The sequence below is a fragment of the Saccostrea cucullata genome, unplaced genomic scaffold, assembly GCF_032062105.1.
Source record: "Saccostrea cucullata isolate Sc308-1 unplaced genomic scaffold, CSIRO_AGI_Scuc_v1 ctg5061, whole genome shotgun sequence".
Lineage (NCBI taxonomy): Eukaryota > Metazoa > Mollusca > Bivalvia > Ostreida > Ostreidae > Saccostrea > Saccostrea cuccullata.
Window position 1 is genome coordinate 89,441 of NW_026934220.1, and position 21,670 is coordinate 111,110.

The following is a 21,670-nucleotide window of genomic DNA, read 5'->3' on the forward strand; positions in this document are numbered from 1 at the left end:
CTGAGATTCACCTAACCAAAGATATCTAACACTGGGACTACTTAATGACAACTCTTTCTGAGATGGTTTTATCCAAGACTCTATCCAGGCCTTGACCTTGTAAATATCACTACTGTAGACGTACTTTTTTCCACGGGGTCATAATTCCGCGGAATCTCAATTTCTATTTAATCCGCGCACGGCGGATAGAAAATTACGCGGATTTTCTAGATTGTCACTATATGCCTTACATTTATATTAAGTACACTTGGACAAATTTCCGCGGAAATTTTGTGACCGCGTACCTAGCGTAAATTTATACCACGCGGAAAAAAGTACTTCTACAGTATTTCATTTTGATTTTTGTTTAATTCCTCTCGGTCAAAAATATCTGACAACCCGAGAGCAATTTTATCAACACTGTCAACTGATCTTATTGTTAAAGGAGTAACATAATCTATATCATTCTCGAAAGTGGTCCACTGTTGTTTTGCTCGAGTACAAAAATGGCACCCAGCACAAGGTAATTGACTCAGTTTTATTCCAGGTCTATATTCATTACAAATATCTACACTATCTGGTATTCTGGAAAGGGCATCTGCATTACTGTGGTTTTTCCCTGGTCTATGTTGTAAAATGATGTTATATTGTGAGAATTCCTCAATCCATTTTACTAGTTGACTTTCAATACTTTTTAAATTTAAGAGCCATATCAAACCATTGTGGTCGGTTCTTAGAATAAAGGTATTACCCGACAAAAAATGTCTGAACTGTCTTGTAAATTTAATAATTGCCAAGAGTTCTTTTCGAGTGGTACAATATTTTCTTTGAGCTGGTGTTAATACCTTGCTAGCAAGACTTACAATTTGTTCTTTACCATTTTGTATTTGACATAATTCAGCACCAATTGAATTATCTGATGCATCTGTATGTAAAATAAAGGTATCTTGTGCATTTGGGTACGCTAATGTCAAAGCTTGAATGATGCATTGTTTGATCATTTCAAGTGCATTTCGATGTTCTTCTGACCATTCAAATTTTGACTTTTTTATGTTTTTACAAGTTGGTATAATGAATGAAAATTTTCAGCAAAACCAGGTATCCACATCTGATTTACACCACATCTCGAATAAATAGTTGCACATTAATAATAGTACTCATGAAGTTTCTCCATATGGTTCACTTCTGTTAAAACTGGTATCTTAGTGAGGAATTAACATTAACTTGTATATCTTAGTTGTTTGTAAGGATTTTTTAATGGAATTTCGGAAACCAACAAGATATTCAAGTAAATCAAATTCATAAATTGGTTGTTAGGAATATATTCAAGACTTAGACACGGTGCTATATATACCAGGTAAGTACAAGTTGCATTTGGACTGTAAAATTAAATCTCAGTTCCTGTACAATATAATTTAATAAATAAGCCTTCAGCTTCCCTTATGCAGCAATATACCTTCATTACATACGGGGTACATCTCAGTTGATTCGATACGCAAGAGTATGTTGTATGTATGAACATTTTCTAATACGAGGTGAATTATTGACTACCTAAAAGTTTCAAGGAACTTTTGGAAAATTTGAAATCACAAAATTTAACCAAAATCAACAACATTAAAACGTACGACTTTACAACTTTATATATACATGTATGACCATTCTCGACAATAAATTAATGTCTAGGCTTTTTGACATCATTGACAGCTGCTTTTTCAATAAAAATTAAACTTGTATTTTTACTTACCTTATTTTGGTCATTTGCATGACAGTTAGATAAATCGACTACGTATCGTCAATTCTAAATGGATATTTCCATTCTCATGTCGATACGATATGACCCGGTGAGCTTGAAGTATAAAATACCACAGAATCTGACACATCTGTTTACAATTTATATATTTTACCATAAAAAGACGATAATGGTAATCTAACAACAAAGCTCTATGAAAAACGTGATGACTTAAACTTTTCAACTCCTATTACTTATATGCAGCATTATACATTTATGACTGGTTCGATACGCATGAGCATGCTCTACGTATAAAAGTTTTGTTAAGAGGTAGTTATTCACAAACAAGCTGATGAAACAAGAATTACGACAGTCTCGTTTAGAATACAATCATCATTAAGTCAGTATTTACACATTGAATTGTGGACGGATTTTTCCGTGTATTTTCCCGATCATGACAAGGAGCACACAGGGTTGTGACCGGTCGGCAGGTGATGCTCACTCCTTTGCGCCGGATTCTCTTGATTCGTATTGTTTAAGGACAGATGATACAAAAACATGTTCTATGGAGGAGACATATTATCATTTCACGGGTTTAGAAAAGTGGATAATTCTTAGAATTTTTTCTCCTAAGACTTGGAAAATGAAATAGACTTGGAAAATATGAGAAATACTTCAATAAAATAACAAATATGGACAAATCAAACTCAGTAAAGGTTTACAGATGAAACAATTTCCAGAATATGCATGTTTAGCTTGGTGCTAAAAGTATAATATAAACTTAAGAAAAATAACCAGTCCATGTTATTTTCCTAATTTTTTATCATTTTGTTTTTCCTTATATTTATCTCGATATATTTCATTTTAACCTTATGGGGTGATGAGGTGTATAGTTGATAAAAAACATTTTTTTCTACGAAAACCTGGTTAATCTTACTTTTTGATATTCAGTGCAATAAGGTTCAGAATTTTGAATGTCATTCTTGCGCGGCCATGTCTGAGTCAAAATGATTCTTTTCTGAATTCATCTTACATGTACATTCTTCACAGTAACATAATGCTATTGTAGACTGAGTCAGGAAATGTCCTGTAGATTTGATTCTAAATTTCGCCTTCTTGCCAGTGGCGCAATATATAGAGCGTCTGCTCGCGGAGTAAGGAGTTGCGTGTCGCAGTAGTTGCTGGCACGAAAAAGATCCCTCTCTGCTCAATGGCCCTCAGTGCCAAGTATAGGCAATCGGCAATCCTCGGCTGACTCCGCTACGCTCCATTCAAACCTCGGATGTGATAGGTGGAGGAATACGCATCAGGTCGCTACATTTCTCCGCCGGAAACTGCCTTGTCACTCATTTAATATTTCGCTCTGCCTAAAGTTCTTAGAAAAGGTTTCTTGATTTGTGTAATTCCTCGTGTTAATTACAACCAAATGTTAGTATTCTTTGAAGGCAAGAACACAGTGTTGGGCGTGCATCAAAGTAACTCGGATTTCAAAAGTATAATATTTGAATGAAATTCAAATATGATCACATGACTGAATCAGCAAGATGGAAGATCACCGTTGACGTCCGAGGTTATGTGCGAGGTACGAGTCATCCGAGGAACTCCGATTGAAGTATAGGGCAAAATTTGTAGCTCTCCACTGGCAATTGGTGGTGTCTCCCTGCATATGTATGAAAAATTCTCGAAGTGAACATTAAGCAATATAAATCAATCATGCAATCCTTCCAGACAAAAAAGAATAAACATTCTGTTAAATGAGTAAAAAAATCATTTTATTAAAACATCAATAGAAAAAACGACATTCTCTGCAGTCGATCTCTTAATCACTGTAAAATCTCCAGCAGCTGAAACATCACACTGAGTTTATAATTGATCTGGCGATGTAGCGATTGTCTCCTCAACTTTTCCTTCCTCCTCCTCTCTATTTCCTCCCTTCGTTCTCTGGCTCTCTCTTGCTTCTCTATCATTGCAAGTTCTCTTTTACCTGTAAAAAAAATCTTATATTGAACACAAGCTTAAGTATTTATTCATTTTCTATACGTATTTTAATTAATTATAGATCAGTAAAAAGTTTCCTAAATTCTTAGACCCTTAATGTGGTGGTAAATAACAGATACTTTTACGTTCTTCTTACATTTTAAATCAACTTCATTTTCATCCTCATTTCTCTGGAGCCTTTCTTTCAGAAACGATACATTTGGCCACATTGACTCTCCTCCACCAGTTACAGGAATATCAAAGGCAACGCCTCCCCCGCTCACTTTGGCTTTGATTCCATTCTTCTTCAGTATCTTTCGCAGCCTCTTTTACTGTTTTTTGGTGCGAAAAGAAGTTGGAAAAGGCGCAACTTTACTACAGAAGCAACCCATTGTGTTTATTCTGACTTTGTTGCTATATCACGCTCAGTCATTATGAGGTCATCTTAATTGTTACGTCATTTATACTGTTACGTCAAGCGCAAAATAAGCATAAATCAATAGAATCATAGACCTAAAGCGCTTTTGGTCTATGATAGAATAAAGAAGACAGAAGAAAATATGCATTGAAATTATATCACTTAATATTACAGTATTTACTGGTTTTATTTTAAACTTATATTATTTATTTATAATAATACCGGTAACCGGTCCTTCAGATGAGCCCATATAATAAGAGGCGTAGAATTTTTTCCCCGAGTGGGGGGGGGGGGTCTACCTGAATTTAATAAAATCCCCCAGAAAGACATCTTTCCCAAACGTTTTAAAACGTGTTGGGTTGGGGGGGGGGGTAAATCCTTTGAAAGCATTTAAAAGTGTTTAATTTAATATCTTTTAAAACAAAAATTAAAGATTAATCAAACGGGCTGTGATGTATAGAGTCTGAAAATGGACTTCATTGTAAATATAGAACTATCGTAGTTTCTCCAATTGTACGTATCCTTGTTGGAGTATTCTATGTCTGTTATAAGGTCTCGAAGGGACAGGATGCGAAATATTATTACACCGTCAGTGCTAAAAGCGGTAAGTCCACTCAAGTACCGCTTACCACTCAGTACTTAGCAATATCATCTGTAAGTAAAGACTCACGAAACTGAGCATTTATATTGTAGATTTCTTTTTTTATTTATCTATCTCAACATGCTCAATGTGAGTTTGTGAAAAACGCAGCTAGGATAAGGCTGCCCGTAAAATATCAAACTGTTCAAACTGTAGTAACTTCTCTGAACTACCTAGATATGACGTCATAATAGAATATGACGTCAAGTCACTGCATACTTGAGCTGACATGACGGGGGAAGTGTCATAATTATTACACGGCATGTAGATTTATTATGAGGATTTGTGTTTAATTCAAGAGTAAGGTTTGTTTTTTTCAGCTTGTGTGTACTGTTATAATGATTAACATTTGCTATTTAAATATCTCTATTCCTTTTGGATGTCCGATATGCATATATTCAAGCAATAGCAAACAGTTATGTTTGAAAAGCTCCCCTTTCACATCCGTAGACAGAGTTAGAATTTATAACTCGTGTTTATATTGGACTGGCACAAGTGAAAGACAAGGATAAATTGAAGATATTCTGCGTGAATCTAAAAGAGAATTATGTCTTCTAACTGAATTTTGCTGGGGGGTCGTTTGTAGTTTATCCGTTTTTGTATAAATCGTTATAAAGAGTGGAAAATACCCCTTCTTACGTTGGTAATTTTAATTTATCGTAAAATATTTTCTTAAGAAAAAAAAATTAAACCTGCCCCCAGCACTTTTTAAGTACCATGGATCACGATGAATTGATCTATGTAAAAAACTTTGCACAATAATTGTGTTATGCACTTGTGCCGATGCGATTTGTGTGCAACATTTAAGAATATCAAAAATGTCCGTCACGTGATCAACACAGTCACCTGACATCACAGAAATGCTTTATTATAATACCTGATTAAACTGTTATCTCAAGTTGACTGCAATTTCAAACAAGGATAACATACTGAAATTAAAATCTAGCTCAAAATAAAATGTATATTTTTAAGACATTTTTAGCCTTCGGACAGCCTTATCATAACTGCGAAAATAGAGACTGGCTATTATTTATCATGTTTATAGATTCTACACATATTTTTTTTTATTTCAAACTGTTTTCAGGTAAACCGAAAGTAGAATTTTGCTTTGTTAAAAACAATATTTGTACTTTTTTCAAAATTATTAATCTAAGCTTTATAGTTATGTTTCTCGTAAGAAGGATTATTTGAATACAGAAATATAATACTACACTATCAGAATAAAATCATATTTAAATCATGACAAGATAATGATAATAATGAATCTCAAAATAGGGGCCTGTTCATGTACGGACCTGTGCCACGATATTAAGACATAACGTTACATTTTAAATATCCATGTCAAAACCATGATATTTACATTACACTTTTTCTGCATTTAAAGTGAAAGGTAATCTATTGCATTCAGAACACCATTACACTGACAGGGTGCCAAAAGGTTCAAGCATGTGTTTTAGTTTGACTTCCCTATGATGTGCAAAGTCATCAGTGAAAATCACACTCACATTGACCAGAAGCTGTTACTTTGGCTCTTCCATTAACTGTAGCTTACATGAAGGATATAATATATAATTATTTCGTTTTTTAAAATATAAATCACATTTGTAGTCAAGGTAGAGAGCTAAAAAATGTAAATATAAGCCATGAATCATTATTTTTGAAAGATTTAGTCTCATAACTGCAACATTGTGTGTAAAAAAAATTTCATAACTCATGTGACAATTTGTTTGCACACTCCGTTTCAGTTATGAGACTATATCTTTAAAAAAATAATTATTCATTGCTTTTATCTTTTTACAATGATACATGTATATTGTATGTTACATATTTTTAAAATTTTATTTTCAGTTCAGGATGAATTCTGGTGCTTATGAAGTGATGAAGGGAAAACCATGGAAAGCTATTAACTTTGATTGGGATTTTTCAGTCGGTGATAATGGACTCAGAAGAGGAATCGCAATTATACAGCAGAGGCAAAGTTTTGTTAGAATGTTGGAAGATTTAAAGTTTGAAATTTATCCATTTGGCCAAAAAAATGTGAAGTTGACAAGAAATTTATCCAGGACCCAATTTTTGGAGGAATTAAAAAAATGTACGTCAATGTTTCACTGTTTGTCTTAATTCACTATACACTGATTATATCAAACATGTATCCAAACATCAAAGTGGAAACGTTTCAGCCAGAGATATATCTTACAAAGTATACAGGGAAATTTTTGCCCCATTTTATTTTTGCCCTAACCTTGGTTGAGCCAATTTAAAAGGGGGTAAATTCAAAGAATACAGTAAACTGCAACTGGGCAAATCTAAAATGGGGCAAAATTGTTTGAAGTGTGAAAGAGCAAAAATAAAGCGGGGCAAAAATAACCTTGTATACAGTATCTCAAGGCCATATGTTCATGGACATGTTTTTGGAACCTTTGTTTGCAGAATAGCTGGAATATAATTCTATTCTATTCCAAAGGATATATTTGGAATTAGAGTCAAGGTCATAGAGTCCCTGAAAAGTTCTACTTTCCCATTTTTCCGTTCGCTCACTGTTCGTTCAGCGTTCTTTCACCGTTCGTTCAGCTTGCGTGCACCGTTCACTCTCTGTTCACAGTTCTGTGTTCACTGTGCGCTCGCGTTCACCCTTCACAAAACGTTCACCGTTCACCGTTCGCTTTTCATTCTGTTTACTTTGCAATCACCTTGCGTTCACCGTTCACTTATCGTTCAGTCTTCATTGTCATTCGGAACTCCGAAGTGAAAAGACTTATCTTTTTGATGGTAAGGCCAGATAAAATTAATCTTTAGATTCTCATCCCCGACCGCCCCGCTCAAAATGTCCAGCCCCGGTGTTTTTTATTTTGATTTTTGGGTGTTAATAAATGTATTTTCATGTATTTTTACTCAACAAAAATTTGAGTCAAAGTTTAAGAGTTATCTCCCGTCTGTATTAAAAGTCGCGTGTCGCTATTTATAGCAAACGAGCCATGTGAAGAATTAGAGAAAAATCGACAATAAAAGCAATTTAAATTTGAAAGGAAGAGATAATTTTTCAGTATAGAGAAGACAAAGAAGAAAAAAATTGCATAAACACATCTAGATACCATCACTGGCATGAGCAAGTTTTTGGGAGGGATTTTAACTAACTAAAATAGACGAGGAAAATGACACCTGGTCAAGTTTTAATGATCTCCAGCTGTGTGTTATTTTACTTTGAAGAAAAAAAAACATCGTTGGCACAGTTTAGAGAATGTTATGTGCTGAGGAAATGTTAATCTTAAAACTGTTCAGGCCTAGGTTTTTCAGACCAGTAGAATAATTTATTAGAATATTTTTATAGATTTTGCAAAATTTAACATGACCTATATTAATGTTGAACACATTAAGTCTCAAGAACGATCAAATTTTCATGAAGTTGGAAATCTTTGATATTTTACACAAAACAGAGGGATTTGTTGGTAAAACTAAAATATTTTGGGGAAAGGCCGATGAGAAGTCATGCATACACAAATTACTATTATCCCCACCTCATTTTGTATCGGTGTGCCATATATGTGTACTTTAATCTTTTAAGGTATATTGATACTTTGATAAGAGAGATAACTCTTACTGGCATTAATGTCTATTATTCCTTTATAAATTTGTCAAGTTGAGTGCTTTTGTTGTCCAATTTTGTCCCTCAAGCCATGCTATAATTGTTTGTATTTTACTAAGGCTATACATTTCTTTTGGAAAATCATAAGATTTATAGAAACATTTTATATGAGTTGGCAGAGGGTTTATGAACCTTAATTAACTTTAAATATTTAATTTTTTAAAAGCAAGAATTTTCTCTAAATAATGAAAAGAATATGTAAAGAAGGAGATCTTGCGATACGATACGTAATATCTAGATATATTAGCATGATACATTACGTACGTATCTCGATATTATGATAAATTATACAACTATTAAAAAAAATTAGTATTTTATTTCATTTTTTGTATTAACATTAATTAAATCAACAATTTTTCTATATCAAATCATGTGTGCTTTGAAATTAATACTTGCAGTTCATCAATTTCATGGACTAAAACTTTACAAAATTTGTTTTGTCTCTAAAACAGAAATAAAATATTTTGTTTTATTATTACCAAATTTCTATTATCAAGTTGTTTACAAATAGTTGTGTAGTTCATCAAATAAAACTGACTAAAAATTCATTTAAAAACATCACATTTACATAATGTTATTAATTATTAATTGCTGAAAGTCTGTAGCAAAGTTGAGATTACAAAAAAAATACAAGATGGACTAACAATAATTACACCAAACGATTCTCTCTGTGTATAGCATGCTTTACATCCGAGGTTGCTTAAAAGTGAAAACGTATATCGGTATACTGAATAATGTTGCATTATAGTTGAAATATTTTTAAACTTTTTAAAAGAAAATTTTAAGAATTATTTATTACTTTGGATAACACGAATAATTTCATTTTTAATATTAATACGACATTGTGAAACCGCCAAATTGAATTTCTTTGCGACATAAAGAGTTAGATATTATAGTACCAACACCGTGCGCAACGTCTAATATTCTGGATATACTAACTAAGAATTTGATTTCGGGAGAAAAGGCGCCGGGGGGGGGGGGGTGGAGGGATCTGATTTTTGCATTCCTGCAGAAAAAAATAAATAAATGATGGGAATATATATACTTGGAAGGATTAAGTTTGAAATTGAATTTGAAACATATTCCCTGCCAAATTTAAAATACTACCATGACTACTGTCGACACATGTATACGTGTATTTTGAAATACTAGTGTTTAATGACTGTTTGATGCTTGTTTTACGAGACTGATTTTCTTGTGTTACAATACACATTGGGTCTCTCTCTCTCTCTCTCTCTGTTCAATAAAAACTATTACAGCACATTACGTATTCAGTTTAATTTAAAAATTTATTCTATTAATAATAGTTGGAATGCCTCTTTCCATCATCTTGTCCGAGGATAATCAAGGCCGGGAAATTAATGTCTACAGATACATGTAGAAGTTAGCTAAAATAATCATCATAAAAGAATAAAAATGACACATAAATATAGAATACTTTGCATTAGAATGACACATAAATAGAATATTTAAAATACAAAATACTAGTGTTTTTATGCAATACGTTAACAGACAATTGTGAATTTTAAAAAAAAAAATCCGTTATTTTGCTCAGAATCGCCTTGGCACGGAAATGCATGTATGGTTGTTTGAACCGGGTACAATATAATTCATCAATTCTATAAGTACCAGTTTTATCTTCTAAAGTCCACATTATTTTATTAGTTAAAAGAATAAGCATATTTACTATATAAGTAAATTAATTTTATATTTCAACTACACGCATTCTGTAACAAATATACACATGTTTTACGGCAATTAAAATCATGTTATTAAAATATCAATTTAAAACATAGGTCTGTGCAGAAAAAATTGTTTTTATTATAATTTATTTATTTATCTATTGTTTATTTTAGTTTTTAGCACCTGAATTTAGTATTATAGAATAATAGAATAATTTCAAGGCAAGGAAAAGATCGGAGGCATTCTGAATAAATCATTTATCTTGCAATCACCGTTCGTTCACCGTTCACTTTGCGCTCACGCTCCATTGGCGTTCTGCATTCACTCATTGTTCACCGTTCACACATTGTTCACCAAGTTGCGTTCAGCGTTCTCACATCGTTCACTCACTGTTCACTCTGCGTTCGTTCACCGTTCATTCAGCGTTCTTTTGCCGTTCAGGTGGAAAAGTAGAACGTTTCAGGGACTGTAACTCAAGGTCACCTGGTAGTGTAATTTTGACAGGCAGGGGTTAATCTAGGGCATATTTACTTATGATATTCAGTGTTTTCCCCCTAGAGGAAATTTCCCCATAAGATCTAATTTTCCCCATTTGATGAGTGAAATATTACCCTTTCAATTATAAAAACCAATAAAAAAAATTTTTTTTCCTCCATAAAAATTGAAAATTTAGAGTAAATTTTTTCAGTATATGAGAAAAATATCATAAAAATGCTGAAATTCAATTGTTCCCCAAGCAGGGCTTGCCCTGCACTCACTCGAGTGGTTCCCAGACCCTGGCTAATTTTCCCAATTTCTCCAGAAAGGGTAGTTTCCCCAAAAACCTAGTGTAGATTAGTGTTGAATAGTTTTTGTTCAAGGATGGTGGTGGTGGTTTCATTAATGATAATCAATTCGGTTATTTTTCACTATAAATACTAAAATGACTGATTGGTTATTTAACTTGATAAAAGATATTGATCGAGGAAAATTAATGTAAACATGGTGTTAACTTTTTTGTTTTTTTTTAAGACTGATTTAAATGAATTCATGGCTTTGTGCTTTGATAATGTGATATTAAAAGTTCTTATATGTTTGTTTAACATGTTGAAGTTAAAAAAAACTTTGCTGTGAAGAATCGTGTGGATGTCTCTTGGTGACAGTATCTACCCATGGAGTCATTCTACCGCAAAACGGACAGACAGGCAATGTGATAACATACGAGGATTACGTTTTGACACACCCAGAACCAGGCAAAAACAATTTCTCACCAAATTTTGAAGATGAACGCGTCTCGGTGCAGGAAATAGTTGAAATCTTCAGAGATCAAAAATTAAAAGGAATACCAAAAATATTCTTTATTCAGGTACAACTGTACTTTAAAAAAAATAAATTTGTAAGTATTGTAAAACACCAAATTTCTGTGACACCATAATTTTGTGGGTCGGAATGTTGTTAAAGAAAGGCAAGGCAAAATTTCCTCCAATTAAAGTTATTATTGCTAGTGTTCTATATGATTTGTTGTTTTTACATTATTATAGAGAGCAAAAATTTCTTTGTAGGCATGTAGAGATGAATCAAAACATAATACGGAAAATCCAGGGGTGGATGTAGGTGTACAACTTTTTGTTGGAGAAGATTTAGACAGTGTGTCGGGCAAGTTTTAATATGATGATATCATGGTTTTCTGTAGTTTTAAATTTGGATTGACTGGCCAAAGACAAAAAGAGCTTATATTTATACCCCCTTCAAAGAAGGTGAGACACATTGATTTGCTGTCTGTCAGTTAGTCATTCTGTCTGTCTGTCCACTGTTGATATGATGGAGTCATTTTTTTTGAGTTATACCCCTTTAAGGTAGGATTCTTCTCTGGTTTCTGACTAGATGAAACATTCAACGTATATTTGCTTATATGTCTTATATATTGAGGTGTAAGGAATTTTAAAAACCATGCTTTTCTTTCCTGATCACAATTGTACAACTTTAAATAGAAATGGGAAACTGTGTTTGAAAACTAGCAGGGACTATATTTTTGGCGTAATGGTGGCGTATGAAAATATCTTATTTTCTGCCTCTCAAAATTATAATAGAACAATGAATTCAGTTATAATTTTTACACAATCAAAGACTTGGAGAAAATTTCAAATGTAAGTTAAATTAATAATGAGGGACTAAACTTTCAAAATATATCAAATAAATATAATTTTTCAAACAAACTAGAAGTTTGTTAGCTTTTAAACGCTTCCTATCAAAGTGCAGATTTGAGCTAAAAATCCATAAAAAGCATTTTTTCTCTCTTAGTAAACAATCAAAACTTTTTGTTTTTGTATCATTTTGTACATTTATAAGACCACTTTATTATATGTAAAAATAAGAAAAAGTTAAATATAGGAAGCATATGAAAATAAATTATATATTCTAAAAAATTAAGAAAAACAGAGAAAATTCGGATTAGCCAATATCCGATTAAGTTAAATTATTCATGTAAATTTGGTAATATCATGCTATAGCCCCGATATGATAATATGTTTTTATGCAAAAAGAACAATCATTAAACTTTTGAAATAGAAGTAGGTATCACATGATGGGCAACAGTTATTTTTTATTCTTAATATCAAAGAAAAAGATAATGACCTTGACCTGACCTTGCCTCTAATATAAAACGGTCAAATTTAATTTCACTGATACTATCACTTGCTGATATTGTCTTCTTGATTCTGTGAAAATTTCATCAATTTTTAAATATTAGAAATATGAGAAGAATCCTACCTTAACTTGGAAAAATTAAAATTATTTGGGGGAGTATGGCATATTAAGTGTTTTACAAACATCTTTTGTTTGGTAAGGGTTGTCAGTCTGTCTGTCTGTAACCAAGTTTTCAAAATTCAACCATAGCTCAAATGAATTATTTCCCGTTTTATTTGAACCTGGTATCAATTAGACTACATTAAGATACATAATTCTGCATGTCATTTTGTTTAATCTTAGTCAATGTTTTAAACCCAGGTCTGGAGTGTAAAAGAAGTGGGAGGAGCTAAAATTTAAAAATCACATATTCTCCTACATGTTCAGCTGAGCAGAGGTGTTCTGAAAAGTAATCACATCTTAATTTGTTGTATTGCCTCAAAATGGGCACAGTAACACATTTTCTTTCAAGTTATCCCTGTATGAAAAAAAATAAACATTGAATAATCATTTATTATGCTAAAATATACACCAAAACATCTGAAGTGAACATATTTCAAATCTATACCTCTGCTCTTTATTTTGGAATGGTGACTTCCAGGTCATTCTGATTAATAATGAACAAAGCAGAGACGTAAATAAAAAGACCCATGTGGATATAAGCCACTTACTGCAGCGATATCCCATGCTGTATTCTCAGCCTCGCTGCCACCTAACGATTCAGGGTCAAAAGTTTGTGAATGAATTTTTACATCTAAAATTTTTGCAAATAGTCATTTGAAACAAATCATAAAAATTTACACATGTACTCGTGTATACAATATTAAACGATGGCAATGATAAATTGTCAGATAGAAATATGAAAAGCGATAAAACATATAAACTGTTGAAAGTTTTCAGAACATTTTACTAAATTACACATGGACTTTAAATAAAAAAATCGATGTAATCTTTATTATTAGTAACATTTAAATAAAAACATTTTTTATGAAAGAAAACAAATTTTGGTGAATGCAATGCATGCGCAAATTTGCTTAAAATTTATCTTCTGTAACAGATTAATGGTATGTCTGTGAGATTTTCTCCAGTCTCAATGAAATCTTATCTTTCATATCTTTGATATTTCAGTGACAATTCCACCCATTCCCTCTGAGGACCAAATCGTATACTGTCCTCCCTGCATTGATGATAGTGTCATAGTGTTCTCAACTCCATTTGGTAAGTAGTAAAGAAATGTTAGAGACAGAGACTGCATATTTAGTATATTAATAAAACATAATCCATTCATTTTAAAAGCTCTTTCAAATGACACCAGTGTCATTACGACCTTGTGACCTTGAATGTGACCTATATGCCAAAATTAGCTCTTTGAACTGCGCCATAATTTTTGAACCATAGGAGAAAGAGACTTCATATTTGGTATGCTTACTCCACGAATTAAGTTCTTTCAAATGGCACCAAGGTCAATGACCTTGTGATCTTGACTGTGACCTATATGCTAAAAATAGCTTTGTTGCTGCCGGGCGCCTAGTTTTTCACAAACACATCTTGTGTTGTTTTTTTATACCCTGGTACAAAATGGTATGCATTTAACAGGTTGGGACCAATCGCCCAAATGGGATATAATAGTCCGTTTGGGATATAATATCCCAAATCGGCTATAAAATTACAGTGCAAAAATTGAAAATTTTTATTTTGGCAATAAATATCATAAATCCGCATGAAAACACTTAAAAATGAATAACTTTTGGTTGACAAGTTTTCCTGTATGTCCCATGTTTAGGAGATTGATCCCTCGGAAGTTCCTTAACTTCTTGGGGATCAATCTTACAAACTGTAGGGTTGCAATAAAACTTGCTATCCAAAAGTTATTCCTTTTTAAGTGTATTGATGCGGATTTATGACATTTATTGCCAAAATAAAAATTTTCAATTTTTGCACTGTAATTTTATAGCCCATTTGGGATATTATATCCCAAACGGACTATTATATCCCATTTGGGCGATTGGTACCAACCTGTTTAAGAACAGTCCATATTTTTTTCAGGCTATGCAGCAGGATTTAATTCTGTGTGGGGAAGCCATGTTTGGAGTGATCTTTCCAAAAAATTTAAAGAATTAAGAGGGGATCAGATGCCTGTAAACCTTCTGGACTTATTGAGAGAAACCAACTGGCAGCTATCTCAATCTCAGAACACTGTCAGCATAAAAGGAGATATTGTTGTATATAAACCATTGCTTAGTATCTGCCATACACTTACAAGACACATTGTGTTTTAAGACAGCTGATTTAAAAAACACACACACACGTGCTTTTTGTGAAATTTAAAAAAAAATGTAGTTTTATGTATATATTCCCACATTGAAATGTTTTATTTTTTGTGAAAGACAATGTTTTTACAGATATATATAAGGCTAAACAAGGGAAGAGCAGTACATGTTAAAATTTTGATATTGAACTTGCTATGACACCTTTGTAAATTCAACATCAAAATTACTGGCCCATGAACATCATCACATCCATAGTCAATGCCAACTGTCTTTTCAACCAAACATGATGCCTAAATTAATTTTAAGACTGGCATTGGCAAAGGAAAAATTAGAAATTCTATAGGTCTATAATTTAACTTAATATGTGTTGATGTATTTATGCATTGTTACACAGTGAACTTTGTTATCTTTAACATAGGTATCTCAGATATCATAGTGATTAAAAATCTCAACTACATATAATTCATTATTTTAGCCTTGGTTTCCCTTGCCTTTGTATTTGTTTAAGTTTTCTCTTGGGTCTCAACAAGTTTGAAAGAAAATAAAATTTTGGCAACAAAATGCAACCATACATATCATTCAGCATATGTAGAACTTGATGCAGTATTGCTATTTGTAGCGCCTGTTGGACGCCCAAACAAAACTGATGCTGTCTGTTTTAACATGTTTGTCTTAAGTCAAAGAATTTAATTTTGTCCTTATACTCTATCAGTAGCTGTGTGATATTATACATTGTATGTTTAATTTTACACTATCAGTAGCTGTGTGATATTATACATTGTATGTTTAGTTTTACTCTATCAGTAACTGTGTGATATTATACATTGTATGTTTAGTTTTACTCTATCAGTAGCTGTGCGATATTAGATATTGTATGTTCAGTTATACTTAGTCTGTAGCTGTGTGATATTATACAAGGTATGTTTGGTTTTCTTTTATTTTGAAGGCGGTCATCAGAAAAATTCAATCCTGATGCTTATATTCATTCTCCCTGTCCATCAACAATTTATGTGATAATCATTTTAGATTGACATATCCATGTCTTGTATTACGCTTTAGGATTAAAGATGAATAACTTTGTCATATATTATATGTATTCAGAATTCTTTATTTTTATAAATTAATTTGCTGTAAATCTAGTGTGTTTATGTTAATCAATAATCAATAAATTTTGTATTTCTTGCTATGAATTTATCTAGTTTACAGATGATGAAACATTTCTATTTCTTTTCTCTCGATCTGTGATAACTCTTTTAAAGTTAGTGCAGTTGATTTCTTTATCATTCTACTGGAATGTAAATTTCATATGCAATCTAGGTCAGGAGCTAAGGAGGCCTAATATGCATGTAAACTAAATCTTGTGTGGCTTTGACGATAGTGGGCAGGGAGCCAGGGACTATTGAAATTGACACGGGCCGCCTCAGTAATTTAAATTTAAACTTTTAAATTTACAATTTTATTTCAAAATGAAATGGAAATATAATAAATCACTGTTTAGTTAGTCAAGTATGCCAGGGACATCACTGATAGAGGGAAAATTAGATAATTTATGCACGACGGGCTTCATTCTTTATGCAAATTATTCCGTCTCCAACTATTGTTGATGCCCTGGCATATTTTTCTAAGTAGACAGCAATTCTTTAAATATTGTTTGGTTGCCCTTTCCCAACCGACTGGTGACTTAAACTTTTCAACTCCTATTACTTATAAGTAGTATGATACCTTTATGACTGGTTCGATACTGGAGAGTATGCTCTACGTATGAAAGTTCTTTTAAGAGGTAGTTATTCACAAACAAGTTGATGAAACAAGAATTCCAGCAGTCTTGTTTAAAATACAATAATCATTAAGTCAAATGCTGACTGGCCCCAGTATTTACACACTGAATTGTCGACGGATTTTTCCATGTTTTTCCCGACCATGACAAGGAGAACACAGGGTTGTGACCGGTCGGCAGGAGATGCTCACTCCTCAATGGCACCTGATCACATTTCTGATGTTTTAAAGGTCCAAGTTTGCGACGGATGCTCCTGATTCGCATTGTTTAATTAATGACAGATGATGCAAACATTTTTTTTCTATGGAGATGACTAAATATCATGTCTCAGGTTTAGAAAAGTTGATAATTCTTAGACTTTTTTTCTCCTAAAACTTGGAAAATGACAAATATAGACTTGGCAAATATTAGTAATACTTCAATAAAATAACAAAGACTCCAGAATATGCATATTAGCTTGGTGCTAAAAGCATAATGTACACTTTAGAAAATTGTACCAAGCCATGTGAATTTTATCGGGGGGAAAATTCAAAATGACAAAAAATTAGCTGCAGATCTGTAGCGTTATGGTTTTATATATTTTTCTTTGACCATAACGCTACAGAACCCGTATTGCAAAAAGGTGCAATTTACGGCGCAATATTTCTTGCGCTCTTTTCAGAATTTCTCCACTTTCCAGCATCGATCAATTAATTACCTTTCACTCCCTATTTCTAGGCACATTATTTAACTAATCTGTGTATTTTATCCATCTCCCAACCCTTTATAGTCGTCTCTACAAGTGATAAACTCGCTGGATTAAAATTATTTGTTAGATTGCTGAAAATTCATTTCAAGCGAGTTTTTTGCCTGTAGAGACGACTATAAAGGGTTGGAAGGTGGATAAAATATACATATTGGCTACAGAATGTGTCTGGAATTAGGGAGTGAAAGGTAGTTAATTGACCAATGCTGGAAACTAAGTGGAGAAATTCTCCCCAAAAGAGTAAAAAAATATTTCACCGTAAATTGCACCTTTTTTGCATTACGGGATCTGTAGCGTTATGGTCAAAGAAAAATATATAAAACCAAAACGCTACAGATCTGCAGCTATTTTTCTGATTTTTAGCTCACCTCAACGAAGTTGGAGGAGATTATATAATACCCTCGGCGTCGGCATCCCAGGTTAAAGCTAAGTTTTTTGGAGCAGTTTGTTTTTTAAGCACTTCTATGTCCTATATTGACATGCATGGAAGATGCTTCTAGTGTGTTTCATGGTAGCAGTCAAAGTTTCAGATGCTGCAATTTCAGCAAAGGAATGACCAGGTTATTGTTTTGGGGGCAGGTTAACATTTTTGGTGCAGTATTTGGTGTAGGTCTCATTTCCGAGGAACTATAAGTCCTGTGTCGACTAAACTTACATGGATGATACATCTAAGGATGCACACTACCAGGCTTGCTTTGGATGCTGAATCTGACCTACATTTTCCAGTTGAATGAACAGGTTAAAGCCTTTGGTGGAGGTCTCATTTCCAAGTAACTATGAGCAATATAATGACCAAACTTGCATGATGATACATCTAAGGATCCACACTACCGGGCTTGCTTCGGATGCTGAATCTGACCTACATTTTCCGGTTGAGTGAACAGGTTAATGTTTCTAGTGCAGGTCTCATTTCCAAGTAAATATGAGCACTATAATGACCAAACTTGCATGATGATACATCTAAGGATGCACACTACCGGGCTTGCTTCGGATGCTGAATCTGACCTACATTTTCCAGTTGAGTGATCAGCTTAATGTTTCTGGTGCAGGCCTCACTTCCAATTAACTATGAGCACTATAATGACCAAACTTGTATGGATGATACATCTAAGGATGCACACTACCGGCTTGCTTCGGAAGCTGAATCTGACTTACATTTTCCGGTTGAGTGAACAGGTTAATGTTTTAGGTGCAGGTTTCATTTCCAAGTAACTATGAGCACTTTAATGACCAAACCTGCATGGATGATACATCTTAGGATGCACACTACCAGGCTTGCTTCGTATGCTGATTCTGACCTGCATTTTCCAGTTGAGTGAACAGGTTTAAGCTTTTGGTGCAGGTCTCATTTCCAAGTAACTATGAGCACTATAATGACCATACTTGCATGGATGATACATCTAAGGATGCGTACTACCAGGTTTGCTTCGGATGCTGAATCTGACCTACATTTTCCAGCTGAGTGATCAGGTTAATGTTTTGGTGCAGTTTCACTTCCAATTAACTATGAGCCCTATAATCAGCAAACTTGCATGTACTATATATCTTAGGATGCACACTACCGGGCTTGCTTCGGATGCTGAATATGACACACATTTTGTGGATAATGGACCAAGTAAAAGTTTTTAGATGCAGGTCTATTACCAAAAAAATCTAAGGTTTATATAACATTGTATAAACCAAACTTGCACAAATAATGCACAAAAACTCCCAATTTTGCTTCAGATGCTGGATTTTAATTACATTTTCATGAAGAAGAACTACATGTAGTTCGAATTTTTTATATAGTTCTATTTCAAAGTATCAGATTAAAATTGCTTAAATATTTTCATTTTTGGAATGTACACGTTTTGTTGGTTAATTGTGTGACTTTGCCTTACTTAAAGACAACATTCGTTGAGATGAGCTCTGTAATCTCTGATTACCTATGTTTTTTTTTAATCATTTTGTTTTTCCTCGTATCTCAATATATTTCATTTCACCCTTTGAGGCGATGAGGTGTATCGTCGATAATAGACATTTGTCTTCAAAAACCTGGTTAATCTTACTTTTTTAAGTTCTATGCAAAAAGGTTTCAGAATTTTGAATGTCATTCTTGTGCGGCCATGTCAGAGTCAAAATGATTCGTTTAATACAAAACCTGATTTCTGAACTCTAGTCATCTAACATTCTTCACAGCAACACGATCATATTTTTGAGTGAGTCTGGGCATGTCCTGTAGAGGTGCAGTTTGATTCTAAAGAATGATTGCACTTGGTATACAAAACGTGCCCCCCCCCCCCCCGGTAAATTGCGCAAAAAATAAAGTATAGAAAGTAGCCTAATGAGATTAATAATATTTTTATGAGAACGTATTTTTTACTACTACCGAGACTGTAATTACATTATGTAGTATACCAGTATAACTACTGACCATGACAGTAATCTTTCATTTAAAAATGGGTCAATATACCGTATATCCGGTTTTTTTCGCGTGTTGTAAATTTTGCGAAAAAGAGGTAGATTAGTACAGTTTATAATTTGTGTTAGTTATTTTTTACGGTTGAAGTTTTTTTTGTTTAAAATGGTAATGTTTTTATGTCACATTATTTGGTTGCAGTTTATCTTTCTTTGCTATAAATAAATTACTTCAAATGAAAAGGAACACAGTTTTAAAAGAATCAAGAAAAATCCTTTTATTGAAACATTAAAAAAAAGACATTCCAAACTGAATCACTGTAAAATTTCCAGCAGCTGAAACATGACACTGAGTTTATCATTGGTCTGGCGATGTAGCGATTGTCTCCTCAACTTTTCCTTCCTCCTCCTCTCTATTTCCTCCCTTCGTTCTCTGTCTCTCTCTTGCTTCTCTATCATCGCAAGCTCCATTTTACCTGTAAAAAAAAATCAGATGTTGAACATCAAGTAAGTATTTATTCTTTATCTATACATACTTTAATGAATTATAGATAAGTAAAAAGTTTCCTTAATTGTTAGAACTTGTTGTGGTGGTAAATTACAGATACTTTTACGTTGTTCTTACGGTTTAAAGCAACTTCATCCTCATTCTCTTTTCTCTGGAGTCTTGTTTTCGGAAATGACACGCTAGGCCACATTGGCTCTCCTCCACCAGTTACAGGAATATCAAAGGCAACGCCTCCCCCGCTCACTTTGGCTTTGATTCCGTTCTTCTTCAGTATCTTTCGCAGCCTCTTTTGCTGTTTTTTGGTGCGAAAAGGAGTTGGAAAAGTCGCAGCTTTAATACAGTAGCAACCCATTGTGTTTATTCTGACTTTGTTGTTATATCACGCTAAGTTATTATGATGTCATCTTTATTGTTACGTCATTTATACTGTTACGTCAAGCGCAAAATAAAAGAATTCAGTAGAATAAAGAAGGCAGAAAGAAAATATCATTGAAATTAGAGCACTTATGCTTAATATTACAGTATTTAATGATTTTATTTAATGCTTTTCTTATTTCTATACATAAAAAAATATCAGTCCTTCGGATGAGACCCTATAATAAGAAGCGTGAATCTAGATTTTTTTTTCCTCGAGTGTGTGTGGAAAGGGGGGTCTACCTGAATTTCAATTCAATTCATTTATTGACAACAGCATCATACATTGGCATATAGTCATGAATACAACAATTAACATACATGAAATAAAATATCAAAGAAAGCATATCAGGTTTGTTGAAGGTTTTCTTTCCTAATATCAAAGCACTTTTTCAAAAAGTTACAAACTCTCCTAGCAGTTCTAATACTTGTAGGATTGATAATGTCAATAATAGGGTTTTCCTTCATGTAACATTGTGCATTGAATATTTAAACAATAAAATGCTTTTGTGACGATGATGAATTGTCCTTCAAAATATTACTCGTCACTACATGTTTTCGTTTTCACTTTTTATTCAAAGAATTTCAAAGGTTACATCTAATCGCTAAACTATCAAAACTAAGACTCTTCTGATACACAACTCACATCTCATCTCTTTCCCCTAAACTCCGCCCCTATTTATAAAGATATCCAATGAAACTCAAATGTAACATCAAAGGAAAGAATGGTTGACATAAATTTCTACAGAATTCTCTGGACAGGAAATGCTCAAGCTTTTATCTCTACTCTAAACATATAACTCACAATACTGTCATTGATACTGTG